This window comes from Hemiscyllium ocellatum (assembly GCF_020745735.1).
Source record: "Hemiscyllium ocellatum isolate sHemOce1 chromosome 27 unlocalized genomic scaffold, sHemOce1.pat.X.cur. SUPER_27_unloc_9, whole genome shotgun sequence".
Taxonomy (NCBI): Eukaryota; Metazoa; Chordata; class Chondrichthyes; order Orectolobiformes; family Hemiscylliidae; genus Hemiscyllium; species Hemiscyllium ocellatum.
Window position 1 is genome coordinate 896,266 of NW_026867518.1, and position 20,189 is coordinate 916,454.

At 45.6% G+C, this 20,189-nt stretch overlaps 1 non-coding gene across 1 annotated transcript; it reads left to right on the plus strand.

Moving 5' to 3' along the window:
- Positions 1–19,983: 19,983 nt before the first annotated feature.
- Positions 19,984–20,057, plus strand: trnan-guu (transfer RNA asparagine (anticodon GUU)). Its single transcript has one exon. It is a non-coding gene; the product is annotated as a tRNA-Asn (tRNA).
- Positions 20,058–20,189: the final 132 nt, after the last annotated feature.

Here is a 20,189-nt window from a genome sequence, read left to right on the forward strand (position 1 = left end):
TAGTCTGGTGTCAGCTCAGATTTCAGGTCCTGATTTCTCTCTCCTCTGTTGATCTCCCTGTTCGCTAAGAATAAGATGTTAGTCTGTCAGCTCTGCTGGATTTCTGCTGAAGCTTTGACACCCATTTTACACCATTTGGAACAATAAAACATTGAAGTCAATCGAGACCCAACACACCATCTCAGCCTGTCAACCATCCAGATACAGTGTTGTCATGGCAGGGAATCAAACAAGAAAAACGAAACAAAATTAGAAATAAATAGATACTTGTGCTTAATGTTTGTTCACTAGTAAGTAAACCAGAATAGGGTTCTCCCACGTTACTTATAGTGCCCTATTTTGAGGAATTCTGTCCCTTACATCTACTATTAGTACCCAGCTATAAATTACAACAACATTTACAACCACAGAAATAAAGCATCTGTTATCTCAATGTCTGTGTGATATGCAGCACAGAAATAGACATTTTATTTCTGTCATGCGTTTGTGTGTACACACAAGTCCATGGCAATGAATTTGTGTTTGCAGCATTATATTTGCTGATTCATTCTATTTTGCTCCTAAAATGAACAATCTCCAGGTAGTCAATACATGTAGTATTATGTAAATTCAACTTTGAAAATAGAACCAGGCTGACTCAAGGTTAGGATAGACAGGCTCTGATCTCACACCTTTCATGCATTGTCTGAGCTGAAACAGAGTCGTAGAGATGTACAGCACAGAAACAGACCCTGCGATCCAACTTGTCCATGCTGACTAGATATCCCAACCTATCTCGTCCAACCTTCCCACACCCAGCCCATATCCCTCCAAACCTTTGCTATTCATATATTCCATCCAGATCCCTTTCAAAGGTTGCAATTGTACTAGCCTCCACCTCTTCCTCTTGCAGAACATTCCATACACGTACCACCCTCTTTGTGAAAAGGTTGCCCCTTAGGTCTCTTTTATATCTTTCCCCTCTCACCCTAAACCTATGCCTTCTAGTTCTGCCCTCCGGTTCGGGTGGATTAGTCAGAGGGTGAATGTAGAGGAATGGGTGTGGACTCGTTGGGCCGAAATGCTTGCTTCCACCCTATGGGGATTTGTTGAAGGGAAGAGATTTTCCCAACTGTGCAGGGCAGCGCAGGTCCTGCGGCGGCCGTCTGGAGCGGGCGTAATGCGGGTCAGTCTGACACCGACCGCAGCAGGCGCAGTGAGGGCCAGCCGGATGCCGTCCGACCGCAGCAGGCGCAGTGAGGGCAGCCGGACGCCGGCCGTCTGGAGTAGGTGCAGTGAGGGTCAGCCGGATGCTGCCGTCTGGAGTAGGCACAGTGAGGGTCAGCCGGATGCTGCCGTCCCTCCGGAGCAGGTCCGTCGGATGCCGGCCATCTGGACCAGGCGTAATGCGGGTCAGTCGCACGCCGGCGTCCGGAGCCGGTGCAGTGCGGGGCTATGTGTTGGCCTAGGTCTGATCTTGTGAATCATTATTAATGTCACAACGTGGAAGTGGCCCTGTAAGTTTCAGAGTGAAATTCTTTCCGTCTGGGTAACTCTTTATCCTGGGGGCGAGAGAGAGAAGGGAGGGACCTTTGTTCACTTGAGCAACTGGAGTGAATTCAGGGAGGGAGCAAACTCAGGTATGAATCTTAATTATCCGGGTGAGTGAAGATGGAAGTATAGGATGGGGTTGTTTTCCCTAGTGCGGCAGAGTCTGAGGGGTGACTCACTGAGTAGAATTGCTTGTTCGGAGTTTCTACTCCGACTGACAGTGATGACATTTATAATCTCTTTTTACAGAGTATTTGAAGATAGAAGTTTCAAATCAACAGATGAAGGACTTATGCCCAAAACATCAACTCTCCTGCTCCTCAGATGCTGCCTGACCTGATGTGCTTTTCCAGCACACTTCTCGACTCACTGTACAGCATCTGCAATCCTCGCTTTGACATCAATATCTGAAAGTCACTCAATCCATCAGACCTCAGCTATTTTCAACTTAGATTCTGTGAGAAGGAGCAAAGCTTTTTGGTTCCTGTTTCAATACATTTTCAGCATCAGTGGGACTGGATGAGAGACCCGACTGTTGAACTGCACTGAGTGTGGAGCCTGGAAGAGTGATACGGCCAGGAACGAGGAATTCACGGCGGGGAGGAGCTATACACGTGTTTGTGTGCAGCTGAAGCTTTGGCCATGGAGAATCCCGAGGAATCTCGCCCTGTGGAGAAACCGTGGAAGTGTGGCGACTGTGGAATAGGCTTCCGTGTCCCGTCTGCCCTGGAGATTCATCAGCGCAGTCACACCAGGGAGAGGCCATTCTCCTGCACGGCCGCCACCCTGCTGAGGCACCAGCAGGTCCACACGGGGGAGAGGCCATTCTCCCGCCCCGAGTGCGGGAAGGGCTTTACCCAGGCCTCCTCCATGCTGACCCACCAGCGGGTCCACACAGGAGAGAGGCCCTTCAACTGTCCCGAGTGTGGGAAGGGATTCAGTCAAGTGGGCACCATGCGGGAGCACCATCTGCTCCACACCGGGGGGAGGCCCTTCAGCTGCCCCGAGTGCTGGAAAGCTTTCAGTGATTCCTCTGCCCTGCTGAGGCATCAGCTGGTCCACACGGGGTAATGGCCTTTCAGTTGTCCCGAGTGTGGGAAGGCCTTCAGCGATTCCTCTAATCTTCAGACCCACCGGCGGGTTCACACGGCATCTGCAATTCTTTCAGATTTTTATTGAGAGAGAGTTGGAAATTGTTTCGAGAGACCTAAAGAGAGGGGGGAGAAACAGAACAGACATGAACTGTTGATCTCCGTTTTTACTCATAACGTAAAATCATTGTAGTGCGATCACTTCCCTCAAGCATGAAGAGAGGCCATTGGTGATACGTGAGTTTGTAGCGCAACGGTAGTACGTCTGACTCCAGATCAGAAGGTTGCATGTTCAAATCGTGTCAGGCTCACAAACAATCAGCTTCTTACCTTTCAAATCAAGGAAGGATTACATTCACTCCGCATATCTGTTGAGCCAAGTCTTCTTTGTGGAAACTTTCGATCACACGTGAAGCTTTGCTGTCAGTTTGATTTGTGAACACTGTGTCAGGGAGGTGGTGTGCCCAGTGTTTGGGTAAATGCTCAGCTCTCCCCAATGTGAGAATGAAAACACAAGCTGTTCATCACTCGATTTAAACACAAAGCCGCTTCCCTCTGCTGGTGACTGCGTGGTGTGAATAACATTATACCGATATTTTTACAACATAATCAAGAGATTACCAGTTTTGTGTTTCAATCTATCAGGGGGTTCCAGCTCCTCCTGTCATAGCAGAGTGACAGCGAGTTGATGTATGTTATTTGTTAACTTCCATGGAGCAGTTTCTCATCGGCCCTTTCGTTTCTTGGTCCAGAAAGAGTTATTGCTGACTCATGAAGCTATCAAAGTTCTGGAGTTTACAGGACCACACCACATTCCTCTCTGCCTCCGCCAGGAATAACGATTGCTCCTGAGACACTCGCATTTCCTGACATTCCTTGGTATCCCCAAATACAATCCATATGTCAGGAAATCACTGGTGCTGCCCTGACATCAGATAGTCACTGTTGGAACAGAGGAATTATGGGGAGAAAATGAAGAAATCCGAAGTGCAAAGAGACTTGGGAGTTCAAGTCCAGTGTTTTCTCAATGTAAACTTGCAGGTTGAGATGCACTTTCGCCTGCAACTGCCGAATGTGTGACACCAGCCCATTTACCTATTCCCTCCTCGCTATCTAAGGGGCCAAACTTACCTTCCAGGTGAAGTGGCACTTTACCTGCACTACCCACAACTCAGTGTACTGCATTTACTGCTCACAATATAGGCTCATCTCCATTGGGGAAAACGAAGCATAAACTGGGTGACTGCTTCGCAGAACATCTACGTTCTGCCTGCCAAAAAGACCCTGAGCTTCCAGTTGCCTGCCAATACCACACCCCATCCTATTCCCTGGCCAACATCTCTGTCTCAGGTTTGCTGTGTTGTCCCAGCGAAGCTCAGCACCAGCAGAACGAAGAGCACCGAATATTCCACTTGGGGACCATACATCCCTCCTGTCCCAATATCGAATTCAATAATTCTAGGGCCTGAACGAGACTCTTTTCACTGTCCCGCGTCAGTAAAAGTCCCTGAGAACATCAGAGACACGTCGCAGCGCTGTCAGAGGAGGGGAAGCTGAAATGGAACCACACGCTGCTCATGGGCACATTTCACTTTCCCCAACTCACCGCCGCAACTCTTGGGAGAGGAAAGGGAACAAACACCAAAACGCAGTCTCCGTTTTGTGAATCTTCAGAAAATAAGAAACTTATTCATCCCTTCGGATTTTCTATCCTTGGCTGACAGGAATAGGTTTGTCACTCTTTTAGGAGAACATTGCAAGTGGATGCTTTGCAGAAAAGCACCACAATACAATCTGACAGTGACACCTGGTTAATCAGGACCTGGATGTTTTCGATCTTTGAATGTGATGTGCTCCAGAACATTGTTGTTCACAGTTTATATTACTTTTCTTCCCAGTCCCCTGTATCACTTGCTGAAAATGTTTAATCTGCGTCTTGTAATCCTTTCACTGTCTGCTAATGAGAACAGCATTTCTTTGCTTTACCTAAATTACTTTGATCTTGCATACGTCAAGCCTCAAGCTAATTTTACGGGAAACCTCCTCCAGTTCAAAAGCCACCTGTTAATGATAGCTCTGTTTTCTGTCACGTAACAAATTTCAGATCGATGTTGTTATTATCGCTTTTACTACTTCAGGTCCCGATTTCGCTCACAGGGCTAGAACAGAACAGTTATAAAATACATTTACCAATCTACGTTCATCCTATCGATTGTATTCACATCATCAACACTTCTCATCAAAATAACTCCAGAGACTTTCATCACAATTTTCTGTGAACATTTCTACTTTAGCTTTCCTGAAAGAATCCTAAATTTCTTTATGTGTTTTCTTATTTTCGGCCCTAATTATTAATCTCTCTTTACATGGAAATGGATCTTTCCCACCCGCTCTACCTCTCATCAATGTGTGCAGTTCAGTTCAGTTTTCCATTAGCCTCCGCTGTTCTGATCAAATCCAGCAGAACAGGAAGCATTGGGGTTATGGTGCAGACATGACAAGCCCAATACTCACCTTTCCTGTTGGACCCATTCCATGAGAAATATTAGACCACAACTTGGGGTCTCTGGTTGTGGCTGAAAAACGTTGCTGCCTTAGACATCCTTTGAGATTCCCCCGACCAGGTTGGAATCCTGCTGAATTTGTTTACTTCGCTGGCGATTTTCAATGACTTCCTGTTGGCTGCATCATCGCTCAAACTTCACAAAACTCTTCTCAATAAAGCCATGTTTTCTCACATCAGGGAATTTATTGCCATGCAGGAAACTCGAGTTCTGAACAAAAAACATAGCACACACAAAACGTCAGCTCCGTTTACCTTTCCACAGATGCTGCTCGACCCGTTTGCTTTCTGTAGTATTCGCTGTGTTTGTTCTACACAAATGCTGAATTCCATTAAAGAACTTCAAACCCTGTACTCTGGTAACTGACCCTGGTCAGTGGCAATAGGTTCTTCTGTCCATTCCCACCACTTCTTCTCCCATCATTGTCAACAGCCCCTGGATATCTCCAGTTAAACTTCTTCGCTGCAAAGAGAACATTCCCAAACTTGGGAATGTCTCCACAAAGTGGAAATGCCTCATCCATGAACATGATGCAAGTGTTACATGAGGGAAGAGATGTTGGCAAAAAGTTGTCAGTTAGCAGATGTTAAAATGTTCAGGAAATGAAACAGAAATCCCAGTCTCCAGCTTTGTGAATCTTGAGAAACTCTTTGCGAAGTGGAATTAGAGGAGAATGAAAGATGAACTGTCCGACTGAGCAGAGACAGTCCAGACATCATCCCCTTGTTTAAGACACCGGGAGATTGACTCTATTATTCTCGGGACATGAACTGAACAGAAACATTGAAAAAATTCTCGTTCATGCACATCAGGAAAACAAACCCCTTCTTGGCTCCAGATCAATGTGAAAAGTCAGGAACAGGCAAAACACTGAAAGGCACGATGGGCGATGGCCCCGGTGTTGGAGGGCTAATTCCTCGTGACATGGATGTGCCTGCCGATGGTGGGATCAGATTGTCCACCCCACCCACCCCCCCCCCCCCCCCCCCCCCCGCCCCCCGTCTTCACAATGAAGGGCGTAGGATTTATTATACAAAAGTAGAGGGCAATGATAATTCTGGGCACGGGAGGCTGAATTATGAATGAAAACAGCCTCCTCTAAGAGATTGTGCAAGCGGCAGTAAGAAGACTTTCACCAGTACATAAATCAATGTAATGTTTTGAAACCAAATGCTCGCGATGCGATCTCTATCACATTGGGGAGACTGGAGAGTCAAGTCACATCTCCGGGACTCACCTGCGCGCCTTTATTGGAAAAAAGCACGGACCGGACCCGGAAGCTGGTGTAGCGCAAGCTTACCTGGGTAGGTTTTTTTTCCGATAAAGGCGCGCAGGAGAGTCCCAGAGATGTGACTTGACTCTCCAGTCTTCCCAATGTGATAGAGATCGCTTCGGGAGCAATGGATACAAAAATATTAAATTTAAACTGTTAAACAAACATAACCGCGTCTACAAACAGACACTGCCAAAAAGCCCTGACCTGCTCCGCTGAGAGAGTGAGGATTGTTCACTCTTTTGTAGCTGCAGAAGAAATCATCCCAACACATGCAAACAAATCTGCATCAGGATGCTATTTCAACGAGCTACTTCACATTGCAGTGCCCAGGAGCAACGAAGATCAAGAAACAACTGTACAGCGCATTAAGACCCGTTGAAAACTGTTTCCCTGACCGGGAATCGAACCCAGGCCGCGGTGGTGAAAGCGCCAAATCCTAACCACTAGACCACCAGGGAGACGTAAATCCTCTCTTGTAGCTGTGCTGAAAATTGCCTCGCTGCCCGGGAATCGAACCCGGGCTGCGGCAGTAAGAAGACTTTATCCGATCTCGAGAACATTGGGGAGACTGGAGAGTCAAGTCACATCTCGGGACTCACCTGCGCGCCTTTATTGGAAAAAAGCGCGAAGCGGACCCGGAAGCTGGTGGAGCGCAAGCTTACCTGGGTAGGTTTTTTTTTCCGATAAAGGCGCGCAGGAGAGGATCCCGAGGAACTACAGTGATAGTGCCTCCCACCCGCCCTCCTCCTCTAACCTTATAATAAGACCCATTGTGGTAAGCAGGTCAGTGCTGCATTTTGCTTGTTCTATTCTTCAGACCTAGTTTTTCTTAAAGGTTACTTTTAGAGGGATGGCAGTGAAGACAGTGCAATGTTCCTCTTGCAACATGTTTGAGGGGAGGGATGCCATGGTCGTCCCTGATGATTACACTTGCCGTAAGTGCACCCATCTCCAGCTCCTCCAAGAGCATGTTCGCGAACTGGAGCTGGAGTTGGATGAATTTAGAATCATTCGGGAGGCAGAGTGGTCATAGATCGGAGCTTTAGGGAAGTAGTAACTCCAAAGATTGCAGACAGATGGGTGACAGTGAGGGTCTTGGAGAAAGCAGCCAATGCAGAGACCTCCTGCGGTCGTTCCCCTCAAGAACAAGTATACCATTTTGGATACTTGTTGGTACGACGACTTACCGGGGTAAGCAGTGGGGTTCAGGGCTCTGGCACGGAGCCTGTTCCTGTTGCTCAGAAGGGAAGGTTGGAGAAGAGCAGAGCAAGAGTTATTGGGGACTCGATAGTTTGGGGCACAGATAGCCGGTTTCGTGGGGGCGAGAGAGACTCACTTTTGGTATGTTGCCTCCCAGGTGCAAGGGTAAGTGACGTTTCTGATCGTGTTTTCCGGTTCCTTAAGGGGGTGGGGGAGCAGCCCGAAGTCGTGGTCCACATTGGCAGCAACTACATAGGTAGGAAGAAGCATGAGGATGTTAGGCAGGCTTTCAGGGAGCTAGGTTGGAAGCGCAGTGTTCGAACAAACAGAGTTGTTGTCTCTGGTTTGTTACCCGTGCCACGTGATAGAGAGTCGAGGAATAGTGAGAGAGAACAGTTAAATGCGTGGCTACAGGGTTGGTGCAGGAGGGAGGGATTCCAGTATCTGGATAACTGGGGTTCTTTCTGGGGAAGGTGGTATCTGTATAAACAGGATGGTCTCCACCTGAGCCTGAGGTGCACCACCATCCTTTGGGGGAGGTTTGCTAGTGCTCTTTGGGAGGGTTTAAACTAACTCTGCAGGGACATGTAGACTGCAGCTTTAGGGTGCAGGACCTTGAGTGTAGGGAGGTTAGGAACATGGCATCAATCTCGAAGGAGGTTGCCTCTAAACAGGCAGGTGGCTTGAAGTGTATATACGTCAATGTGAGAAGTATACGAAATAAGGAAGGTGAACTTGCAGTGTGGGTTGGTACCTGGGATTTCGATGTTGTGGCTATCACGGAGACATGGGTAGAACAGGGACAGGATTGGCTGTTGCAGGTTCCAGTTTTTAAATGTTTTAGTAGGGTCAGAGGTGGGGGTAAAAGAGGGTGTGTGTGGCATTGCTTGTAAAGGATAGTATTTCAGCGGTGGAAAGGACGATGAATGAAGACTCGCCATTTGAGGTAGTTTGGGCTGAGGTTAGAAATAGGAAAGGTGAGGAGTTTTCTACAGGCCTAATAGTCCTAGAGACGTAGAAGAAAGGATTGCCGAGGTGATTCAGGAGAAGAGTGTAAGTAATAGGGTGGTTGTTATGGGGGTCTTTAACTTTCCAGATATTGACTGGGAAAGCTATAGCTCTAGTACGTTAGATGACACAATATGTTGACAGGCCAACAAGAGATGAGGCCGTACTAGATTTGGTTCTGGGTAACGAACCAGGCCAGGTGTTAGAATTGGAGGTAGGTGAGCACTTTGGGGACAGTGACCACAATTGGGTGACTTTTACTCTGGTGATGAAGAGGGATAAGTGTGCACTGTAGGGCAAGATTTATAGCTGGGGGCTGGGAAATTATGATGCGGTGAGGCATGACTTAGGATGCGTGGCTTGGAAAACTAGGCTTCAAGGGAAGGGGACAATCGATATGTGGAGCTTGTTCAAGGAGCAACTATTGAGTGTCCTTGATAAGTATGTACCAGTGAGGCAGGGAGGAAAGGGTCATGTGAAGGAGCCATGGTTTAATAATGAATTGGAATCCCTTGTTAAAGTGAAGAGGGCGGCCTATGTAAAGATGAGGCGTGAAATTCAATTGGGGCGATTGAGAGTTATAAGTTAGCCAGGGAGGATCTAAAGAGAGAGTTAAGAGCAGCAAGGAGGGGACACGAAAAGTACTTGGTTGGTAGGATTAGGGAAAACCCAAAGGCTTTCTATAGGTATGTCAGGAATAAAAGAATGACTCGGGTAGGAATAGGTCCAGTCAAGGATAGTAGTGGGAAGTTGCGCATGGAGGCCGAAGAGATTGGGGAGACACTGAATGAATACTTTTCATCAGTATTCACTCAGGAACAGGACATTGTTGCCGATATGAATATTGAAAATTGATGGCTTTGAAGTATGTAGGGAAGAGGTATTGGAATTTCTGGAAAGGGTGAAAATAGATAAGTCCCCTGGGCCTGATGGCATTAATACTAGGATTCTCTGGGAAGCAAGGGAGGAGATTGCAGAGCCATTGGCCTTGATTTTTATGACCTCGTTGTCTACAGGAATAGTGCCAGAAGACTGGAGGATAGCAAATGTGGTTTCCTTGTTCAAGGAGCAGAGTAGGGATAACCCTAGTAAGTATAGGCCGGTGAGTCTCACTTCTTTTGTGGGCAAAGTCTTAGAGAAAATTGTAAGGGATAGGATTTATGAACATCTGGATAGGAATAATGTGATCAAGGATACTCAGCATGGTTTTGTGAACTACGAAGAGCAGAAGAGAAAGATGTATATAGTGTATTTAAGGAGAACAGGTACCTAATAAACCCAGTCCGCTGATTTCTCAATGATGCTTCCAAGTTGACTTCAAAAATTCGGTTTGTCCTTCCCTTTTTTTCCTATTTTATTTTGCGAGTTTTAAAAACTTTCACAATCCTCTAACTTGAGTATAGGAGTTGGGAAGTTTCGTTGTGGCTGGACAGGACACTGGAATATTGTGGAATACATTTGGAATATTGTGTGCAATTCTGGTCTCACTCCTATCAGAAGGATATTGTGAAATTTGAAACGGTTCTGAAGCACCAATGAGTCCACAGTGAGGAGAGGCCCTTCTGCTGCCCTGAGTGCGGGAAGGCCTTTAGTGATTCCTCTGCCATGCGGACGCACTGGTTGATCCACACCTGGGACAACTGTTCTCAAGCCCTGAGTGCGAGATGGCCTTTAGCAGTTCTTCCCACCTGCTGAGACACCAGTGGGTCCACACCGAGGAGAGGCCGTTCTTCTGACCCGAGTGCATGAAGGGCTTTGCTCTTTCTTCTGACCTGCTGGCCCACTCGTGGGTCCACATGGGGGAGAGGTTGTTCAGTTGCTCTAAGTGCAGGAAGGCCTTCATCAAACCTCAGACCTGCATGTCTTTGGACAGGACCACCCAGAGAAAACCCACGCAGACACTGGCAGAATGTGCAAACTCCTCACAGACAGTCACTCAAGGCTGGATCAAACCTGGATCTGTGGCACAGTGAGGCTGCGGTGGTAACCACTGAGCCACTACCTATTGCAACCCGAAGTAGGCAAGCAGGAGGTGGGGAGAATACAGCAAGCCAGGCAGCACCAGGATGTGGAGTAGTCAGCATTTTGGGTATTAACGCTTCTTCAGGGCTGAAACGTTGACTTCTCTATGAGAAACGATTTACGAAATGTTGCTGGGGGTTGGAGGGTTTGAGCTACAGGGAGAGTCTGAATAGGCTGGGGCTGTTTTCAGTGGAGCATCGGAAGTAGAGAAGTGACCTAATAGAGGTTACAAATTCATGAGAGGGATGGACAGGGTAAAAGACAAGGTATTTTCCCTGGGATGGAGGAGTCCAGAACTAGAGGGCATAGGTTTAGGGTGAGAGGCAAAATATATTAAAGGGTCAACTTCTTCATGCAGAGGGTGGTACATACATGAAATGAGCTGCCAGAGTATATGGGTCAGGTGCTGTCAAATGGGACTAGATTAATTTAGGATATCAGGTCAGCATGGAAAAGTTGGACTGAAGGCTTTGTTTCCATGTTGTATGTGTCTCTGACTACTGGTCCCGATGTAAGTTTAAAAGAGAGTCCAAGTAACTTTGAATACTTCAATCTTGTTGAACTCACCTCCTCAAATATTTCAAATGACTCCCTGCGAGCGATACTGTTTAAACATGCTGAGTTGGACAAAATATCCTATCAAGTTCAACACAAACCCAGAGTTGAAGATGTCAGAAATCACACGATACCGAGGGGACCAAAACTGATCACAATATTCCAGGTGCAGCCTCATCAACGTTCTGTATAACTACACTATATCTTGCCAACATCTATACTCAATTCCCTAACTGATGAAGGTTAGTGTGATTAAACCTTTCTTCACTGCCTTGTGCAGCGATGTTATCAGAGATATAGGATCGACTTTAAACTGATCCACAATCCTGCGACTGGGAGCACTGAAGCAGAGTAGTGCAGTATGAGTGTGCTGGGCGCATAACCGAGGGGTCAAGACCATGTGATGCTATTGCTCAATGTCTCCATAAGCTGCTTTCCTTGGCAAAGGTGCTCTGTTCTGTATCTTGCCTTTGCATCTGCTTCCCAAAGCTTCTTCAGTAGAGCAGTGGCAGCTAGAGCCCAGGAGCTCAACAACCCCCCGGAGCTGGAGAAAACTCCGAGTTCCAAAAGGGGGGCTGGATTTGCTCAAGGCTTGTATCTATTAACTTATTTAAATGGTACCTACTGTATGGGGCTTTGGTTCACATTAAAACCGGAGGGTCATGTCAGAGTGTTTGTTTATATTTAGCAGTTGTAGTTCGTAAAATACATTCCCTGGAGGAGCACCTTCTTTGATGCTGCATTTCTTGCTTTCTGCCCTTCCCCCATTTATTATCTCCCATCTTGATTGTGTATTTTTTTGGTCAAATTTGATTTCATATTTATCAGGCTTGGTATTCACTGTGTGCTACTAATTTGTTTGTTCGAATATTGTCAGTCAAAATTAATGTTGTAATTTCATTTCTGATGTCAGAGTTTGACATTGAATGTGCAGGTGTGAATACCAGTAAGTTGTGAAAATAAATCAAAAACTTGTGGTTTTACAGCAAAAAGAGCAGTTCACCGCTATCAATGGCATTGTCTCATTTCAAGGGGATGAGTTGAGCCTGACCAACAAACCGTTTCAAACAGTCACCCAATTTTATTAATATTTTCGTTATCTTCATTAAAGATAATAACTCCAGCATGCTAAAATTTATACAATTTGTTTATAAAATTTATTTATATGTCCATTGCTCTGCCACATTGGGGAGACTGGATGCCAACTTGCAGAACATTTCAGGAAACTGCTCTCGGACTCCAAACCTAAACGACCCCACCGCCCTGTGGCTGAATACTTTAACTTCCCCTCCCAATCCGTCAAGGGCATGCAAGTCCTGTGCCGCATCCCCCTCCAAGCTCTAGCTACCTGACGCTTGTAGGAAGAACACTTCATCTTTCGCCTTGGGATCCAGCAACTACATGGGATCAATATCGATTTCACCAGTTTCCATATTTCTCCTCACCCTCACTCCCACACCACGCGCCTTGTCCCAGATCCAACCTTCCAACTCGGCATTGGTCTCTTGAGCTGTCCTACATTTTCATCTTGCTTCCCACCTATTCGCTCCACCCTCCTGTCTTACCTCTCACGATAAATCAGCACCTCCATCGACCTATTTCATTCACAGCTACCTCCCCTCCATCCCCATCCCCTTCCCAATTATCTCTCAGCCCCGTTGGACCAACCTTCATTCCTGATGAAGAACTTATGCTCTGAACCAAGACTGTGGTGAAGGAACATCCTTAATAAGAAAGAGTTCCCAATTCAGATTTATTCCCCATTTGTTCCCCCGTTCTTCGAGAATTAAGAAATGTCTTTTTCTTCCACTAGAAAGTGATCTTACACTTTGCGGTGTCTGAAGTGTTATACCACTCCACTTTGTTGCCCACCTTTTAAGAATCCTTTCAACATCTTTTTCAGACAATGGTGGCGGTGACCAAAAGCAATCATTTCACTCCTCTTCAATGCCCCATTTCTCCTCCTATGAACCACTTTTACAAGTTGTCTGAGTGTACTTGGTTTTCAAAATGTAATTTGGCCATTGAAGTAAACAGGGTTAGTCTTTATCGATCGCTAGCTTTGTTTGCACTAACTGAAATTATCCACCAATTTGCTGTTTTTTTGTTCCACCAAAGCTGGAAACAATGATCTATATTTATTTTGCACTCAGGTGTGAAAAATCATCCCAAGAATCGTCATATTATTATAGTTGATTGAAGGTATAACAGGAGGAATTGTGTGGCAGTTTCAGACTAAAATCTTGGCTGGAAAGAATGTAGATTGATGATGAAAGTCAAAAAGCAGAATCTCTGGCCACAATCTATCATTCTGGCTTGATTAATTGGTGGCTCTTCAAAAGCCATCACCTCAACCACCAAGAGCAGGTAAGTGTGAACACAGCATTCCAACTGTGAAATATATCGCATTGCTTCTTTGTTATTGATCAAAAACCTGGAACTCGCTCCTGAACATTATTGCAGACCAAATCATAATGTGAAGCAATTTAAGTGGCAGCTCAGCGCCACATTTTCAAGGACAGTTTGGGAAGGGTTGTTGGCAGACCCAATGATATTCACATCTCATGAAATAATAAGCAAAGAGGCATGGATAGAGGATTGGCTAACCAATGATACAATTGGGATAAGGGGCATGTTCAGGATAGCAAATTGTAATCAGTAGTTTGCCACAGGGATCAGTGCTGGGGCCAAAATTATTTACAATATGTATTATTTACAATTATTTACTTGGATAAGTAAAGTGAATGCATTATTGTCAAGATTGCAGAAAAGATGGTTGATAGGAAGGCAGGTGGTGAGAAGACATGAAATATCTGCAGAGGTATATAGACAGGTTAAGCAAATGGCAAATGGAATAGAATTTGGGGAAAAGAGGTTGTGCACTTTGCCAGGACGAACAGTGCTGAATGTTAAATGGAGAAAGCTGTTGAATTGAGGGATTTGGAAGCCCATACCCATGCATCGCTTCATCCAAGTTCAGTGAGTAATAGGGAAGGCAAATGGGAGGTTGACCTTTAAATAGAGTATAAAAGTCGGGAGGTTATAGTGAACCTCTATCAGGCAACAGTCAGGCCAAAACTGAACACTGGGTGGGTCCTTTACCCAAGGAAAGATATACTGACTTTGGTGGCAGTCCAGAGAAGTTTGACCAGGATGAAAAGAATATCATATGAAGAGAAGTGAATTGGTTGGGCCTATACTTATTAGAAGTGAGAAGATTTAGAGGTAACCTTATTTTCACATAAACGATTCTGAGGAGACTTGACAGGCTTGATGTGGAAAAGTTTACCTTTGTGGGTGAGTCTAGCACCAGAGGGAATAACCTGCAAATGAGAGATTGCATGTTGAAGACAGATAGGAATTTTTACTGGGGGCAGTAAATCTGTGGAACATGTTACTACAGGGGGTTGTTGAGCTTGGGTCGTTAAGTACATTCAAGGCTGTCAGTTTTTGTTTAACTAGTGAGGGAATCGAGGATTATGTGGAAATAGCAAGAAAGTGGAGTTGATGTTTACCAGAGCTAACGTGATCTGAATAAATGGCAGAATTGATTCAATGAGCTGAATTGAATAGTTAATAATAAAGGGGCCAGTAAATCCTTCCTGAGATATGGAGCCCAAAATTGCGTTCAATACTCCAAATGCGGCTTGACCGGAGCCTTACAGAGCCTCAGAAGTACATCCCTGCCTTTATATTCAAGTCTGATCAAAATAAATGCCATCATTGCATTTGCCTCCCCAACTAGTGATTCAACCTTCAAGTTTACCTTGAGAGAATCCTGGAATAGAACTCCATCGTCTCTTTGCACATCTGATTTCTGAATTTTCTCCCCATAATCCTTCTGTTCCAGAGTAGCAGCAGAGATTTTCTGACAAACCGATTTTATTCAGGGATACCAAGGTAGCTCTGGAATTTCCAATATCTCAGAAGGAATAGTTATTCCTGGACAATGCAGAGAGGAATATGGTGTGGTCCTGTAAACTCCAGAACTTTCCAAACTACCTGAGTCAGCAATAACTCTTTCTGGACCAAGAAACAAAAGGGCCACTGAGAAACTGCAAAATCATAAGCCCTCAGAAGCAGAAATTAGGCAATTCAGCCCATTGAGTCTGCTCCACCATATAATCATTCTTAAGTATCAAGGGTTACGGGGAGAATGGGGATGAGAAAGTTATCAGCCAGGATTGAATGGTGGAGCAGATTCAATGGGCTGAATGGCCTAATTTCTGCTAGTTAACTATCCCTGGGAAGAAGGATGTATAACAACAAGCTGTTTCCTGGGACAGATGAGATAAGTTTTTAATAAACTCGTGACAAAAGGACAAGTTAGTCTGTCTGTGGAAGGATGGCCTTGACACCAAGAGGTTAATTGCAGGACAGGCTGTTTCAAACAGACAGCTAAACCTCAAGGCTAAGAAGGTATGCTACACACTGGAGGTCTCTAGCAATGTGGGGAGGTGGTGTTAGAATCTAAAGAAATATCACACCACAGATTTCAAAGTGAGGAATCTCCACCAGAATTTAAACCCAGAAAGATGCAGCAGCAGTACTTGGAAGAACAACACTGCAGTGAATCCCTGAACACTTCCAGAGACAGATATTGTCGGTGGAAAGTCAGTTAAATTCTGCCATCAATTGGGTGATCCCCAAGTTGGGAGTGAGGTTGAACTTGGTGACTTGATGGGGGGGGGGGGGTTATCTTTGGTTGCTACATACAATAAAGTGTAAATCATTGTTTCAGCAGTTGATTCTCTGCGCAGTTTCTGAGTCAGGAGCCAAATTAAGGCAATTCACCCACAGCCACAGTGAGGCTAGGATTAATATTGACTCCATTGCATTCAGCAGGACATCACAGCAGCATTCAAGATCTCAAACAGAAACACCCAGAGGAACATGTTGCCCTACATTAGGTAAAATTAGCCTGAAAAGTGGTGTAACCTGTTCTAGTGATAAAAATAAATCCCCAACACTTTAAAATCAATTATCAGCAATTTTTTTATCCAATCGTTACAGTTAAAAAATAAACACAACTATTAACAAACTGGTTATAGGCCAGGAGCAGACAGGTGGCATTAGTTTAGTTGGGGATCATGGACTGGTTGGTCTGAAGGGTATGTTTCTGGCCTACATGACTCCATAGCACTGAATGAATGGAGATCCATCCCAAAGATGATAAAAATTTCGAGCACCACTTTACGCAAATATGTGGACCCCCCTCCTGAGGGCAGTAGGGCACTGAGGTTCAGTAGTTCAGACAGTCAGCCAGCAAGTTCTCTCTGGGAGACTTGTCTCAAGAAAAGAAGCGGTTTCCTGTCACATCAGTTAGATTATCCAGTTTGGAGCAGGTCCGATATGTCCAACAAAATAGGTAGACAGGGCAGTGAAGAAGGCTTAAGCCTCACTGGCCTTCATCAGTCAGGGCATTGAGTATAGAAGTTGACAAGTTATGTTGCAGTTAATCAGGATATTGGTGAGGCCACACTTGGAGTATTGTGATTCGTTTTGATCACCTTGCGAAACAAAGATGTTATTAAACTTGAAAAGAGTGCAGAAGACATTTACAAGAAACCAGGACTCAAGGTCTGAGTAATAAGGAGAGGTTGGACAAGCTAAGACGTTTTTATTTCGAGCATAAGAGCATCGGGGGTGGGGGGGGGGGTGTTGGGGCGGGCTTATAGAGGTGAAGAGATCCTGAGAGGCATGGAGAGGGTGAATGCACTCAATCTTTTTTCCCAGGATTGGGGAATTTCGAATATCAACATGCATTGAGAATCCCCATGAATACACGCAGCCTGCGTGGGAGTGCTCAAGGGCTCTAATTGCAGAGAGAACTTTAATTCTTTGGCGAAATGTGGACTAGTGTTCTCGCTGTAGACGAGCCTTTCATTGGATTGTTGAATCTGGCGGGTAACAACGACCCCTGCCCCGTGGAAACTCTATGGAAGCAAATTGATTTCCTCAAACTGACTGGAGTGTCACCAGGATTGGGCAGAAGCCAATCGGTTGCCGAGTGCTGGAGAGGGGATTCCTTGCAGCGCCAGGGACCTGGGTTTGAACCCACCCTCATGGTGACAGTGTGGATTTTGCCCTTTCCTACCCCTCCCTCACTCCCTGTCTACGTGGGTTTCCTCTGGGTGCTTCGTTTTCCTCGCATGTTCCAAAAATGTACAGGCTAGAATGGATTGGGCGTTCGAAATTCAGGGATAAGCTGTGGGGGTTATCGGGTGGGTCGGGGAGGGTATGTTCTTCCGAGTGTCAGTATGGACTTGGTGGGCCAAACGGCCTGTATCCACAGTGATTCCCCCAACGTGTCTCCAGCCTGGCTTCCAGCTCCATCTCTCTGTGCCGAAGGTCCTCCAGTGTGTGTTTTCCCTAGTTTCCAGCACCCAGAACGTCCCACCTTCTGCAAATCGAAAGACAAGTCCCACCCTGCCCTCTCCCATGTGTGTTGTGTAACTGCTTAATCACTTTTAGTGGCCCAGCAAAGGCTAATAGCCAATTTGGCAAACCAGGAGGATGGCCTCAACCGCGACCTTGGGTTCATGTCACATGACAGGTAACCCCACTTCACTGTTATGCTCTCTCTCTCTCTCTCTCTCTCACTCACACACACACACACACACACACAAACACACACTTACACACTCACACGCTCGTGCAGAGCCTTTCCGGTAGACATGCTCTCTCTCAGACACACAATAATATGTCCCTCCACTCACACCAATGCATACATCTTCGCACATGATTATAATCCATCTCAGACACACACTTTACCCAGCATGCACACGCACTTACACACACACTCTCTCTCTCATGCACACACTCACGCATTTGGAGTGAATTTGCATTTGCAGGATTATATATTTGGAAGTAGAACCAGTCTGACTCAAGATTGGGTTACAGACAGACTCTAACCTCACAGCTTTCATGCATTGTTTGACGTGAGGTGCTACCTCCTTTTATAAAACATTAAGTTTCCTGGAAAACGTGACTTAAAAGAAGTTCTGGAATGTACAGATTAATTAGCCGAAATCTGCAATCCATTTTGAAAGATGAATGATTTAACAGAAATCTAGGTTTCTTCAATTCATCACTTATGTTGCATGACACTATAATCTTTTTGCACTATATTCTGTGCCTTGTGATCCTACTCCACAGCTACCTGATGAAGGAGCAGCACTTCGAAACCCAGTGCCTCCAAATAAACCTGTTGGACTATACCCTGGTGTTTGTGAGATTTTAAAACTTTATTTCCAGTGAATACAGCCCACACCTCAAACTGTTGCCAGTAAACTTTGCAATGCAAATGAAACAATGAACCTGTAGTCCTGAAAAATATACAATTTCTAACAAGATTAGCTACTCATTCACTGATCCTTCTGAGACATGACACTAGTGCTGGAGGCTGAAAGAAATGAGCAGCTTTAAAACAAAAACCTGTTGGACCTCGCAGAGTCTGAACCTGGCGGTATGTTCAGGTAACCTTTACTACGACCTTATTTTATTACAGCTTCAGAATTCCCCAGGAAAAAAGGTATACAATAAGTGCTTTTAAAAGAAAACACCTCCAGCTCAAAGTGCACCCAGCCCCCCGACCCCACTTTCTTTGTTGGTCAGCTGAAATGTCCGTTTGTTACTGGATCCCTGGTACAGCAGGTAAAGCATGCAGCTGGGATGACTGAGTGGACCCTTTCCTGCAACGGCAGTTTCCTTCACTAAAAAGGGACAGGAGTGAATCAGATGGTGTTTTTCTCCCCCACTGCGGCTCCTGGGAGTGGAAAGGAAACAATCACTAAAACCCAGTCTTAGCTTTGTGAATCTTCAGAAAATAAGCCAACGTTCATCCCTTCAGATTTTCTATCCTGAGCTTTGTCACTCTTTTGTAGGACATTACAAGTGGAAGTTTTGCAGAAGAGCACCACAATGCAATCTGATTAATCAGGACCTGGATGTTTTCAGTCTTTGAATGTGTGAGTTGTACTCCAGAACTTTGGTGTTCACAGTTTATATTACTTATCTTCCCAGTCCCCTGTATCACTTGTCGAAAATGTTTAATTTGCGTCTTGTAATCCTTTCACTGTCTGCTAAAGAGGCAAGTGTTTGCGTGTTTTCCCTAAGTTATGTTGACCTTGCATACCTCGAGCCTCAAGCTAATTTCACGAGAAACCTTCTCCAGTTCAAAAGCAAACTGTTAGTGATGGCTCTGTTTCTTGTCACGTATCCAATTTCAGATCGATGTTGTTAATGACCCTTTTATTCCTTCAGATCCACGTTTCGCTCACAGGGCTAGAACAGAACTGTCACCAAATACATTTACCAATCTACATTCATCCTACCGATTGTCCAGAGACAGTCCAGCCATCGACCCCTTGTTGTAGAGGCCGGGAGGTTGGCTCTGATGTCCTCGGGGTATGAACTGATCTGAGACATTGAAAGAATCGTCGTTCCTGCACATCAGGAATTCAAACCCCTTCTCTCCTCCGAGCCAATGAGAGAACTCGGGAACAGGCAAAACACTGAAAGGCTGGAAGGGCGACGGCCCCGGAGCACAAAGCTAGTTCCTCGTGACATGGATGTGTCTGCAGACTGTCCCCGGTGTCTCCACAATGAATGTCCCAGGCTTTATTATGTAAAAGTAAAACTGATAGACGACAATTGTAATTCTCGGTGGGGCCGGCTGAATTATGAACTCACTAACAGCCTCCCCTAAGCGATGGTGCAGCCCACACTCGCACCTGCCTCAGGGGCGCAATTGGTTAGCGCGTTCGGCTGTTAACCGAAAGGTTGGTGGTTCGAGCCCACCCAGGGGCGGTGTGTTTGCTGCCCGTTCTTGGCTTTGAAACCGTCCGCTTTTAATGGGGTCAGGAAAATGTTCCCCAAACAGAAATCCTTTCCCCAAAGGGGTTTCTGGATTGAATTAATGTCTGACGTGAGGGAATGCGG